General features: G+C 47.6%; 1 protein-coding gene across 1 annotated transcript in view; it reads right to left on the minus strand.

Annotated features, from left to right (window-relative positions):
- Hs6st3 (heparan sulfate 6-O-sulfotransferase 3) overlaps positions 1-1180 on the minus strand; it is a 798794-nt gene that overhangs the window by 718422 nt on the left and 79192 nt on the right. The gene's annotated exons all lie outside the window — the stretch shown is intronic.

Genomic DNA, 1180 nt, shown 5'->3' on the forward strand with positions numbered 1-1180 from the left:
AATTCAGCAAAATAATCCAATATAGTCCAGTAGTCCATAAGAGTAGTGGGTAATCCGCAGGACTGACAATGTCAGAAGCTTTTGACTTGAACCTTTTACAGCTCAGCATATTAATATGGCTTTACTTTTTATAACACATTCTTATACTTTTCTGCTGGATGGTTAAGACCAAGATAATATATCTATGGTGGTTTCTTTGTTAGCTAATATGACAAAACAGGCTTAGCACGTGTATTTTCTTAACACTTAGTGAAGAGAATCAGCCACTTCTCAAGAAGTTCTTTCAGAAGATCTGCCAGTCCAAGCCCAGGCACAGCATGGGTGAGACCATTTTCAACCCTCTTGGGATGCCCCTCATCACTCCACAGCACCCCCACCAACCTCCAAGTAGGAATTTCAGGCACGTTCTGGGAACCCCCCAGATCCAGTGCTAGCCCAGGCCCGGTGAGTGTGTGGGACAGCTTCTGGCTACCCTGCTCCAGCGAGACCTGCCGATCCAAGCCCAGGCGCAGAGTGGGTGAGACCCTCTTCCACCCCCATGGGAACCCCCACCACCACTCCTCAGTACCCCACCCCACCATGCCCACCCAGTGAGAATCTCTGCCGCATTCTGGGGACCCCCAGATACAGTCCTAGCCCAGGCCAGGTGAGTGTGTGGGAGAGTTTCCTCTCACCACTACTCCATCTTCTCCCCTCCAGACTCAGCTAAGGCCTGGCATACAGGCTTGAGGTAAAACCCTGCAGCTGCAATTCCTGCAGAAAGAGTATGGGACAGAACTACCTAGCCAGTCCAAGAGCAGAACATCTTGCCAGAGGGGCATAACAGGTTCACTCCCAAAGGCAGCAGCAGGAAAAAGCTGAGCACAGCAGCCAGACCCAAGCCAGGCACAGCTGGATAAATCCAACCTTTGTAGATTTGCACGTGAACTTCAGTAGGTACTAAAGTTATAACGGCACCAAAGCTCTAAAACAAAGGTCAGAAGACAATGCTATCCAAAATGACAATGAGAAGGAGCAAAATGCAATTTTAGACCCCAAGCCCACCCATAACAAGTGCAGAGGACACTAACAGAGAAAAAATTGGGAATCATACAGCTGAAATCAATGAATCAATGGCTTCTGAAATATAAAACATCTGCCGAAAGGTATAGAGGAACTCAGATTGGAAATGAAAAAAAAA

The sequence above is a fragment of the Octodon degus genome, unplaced genomic scaffold (genome assembly GCF_000260255.1).
Source record: "Octodon degus isolate 3935 unplaced genomic scaffold, OctDeg1.0 scaffold00039, whole genome shotgun sequence".
Classification (NCBI taxonomy): Eukaryota; Metazoa; Chordata; class Mammalia; order Rodentia; family Octodontidae; genus Octodon; species Octodon degus.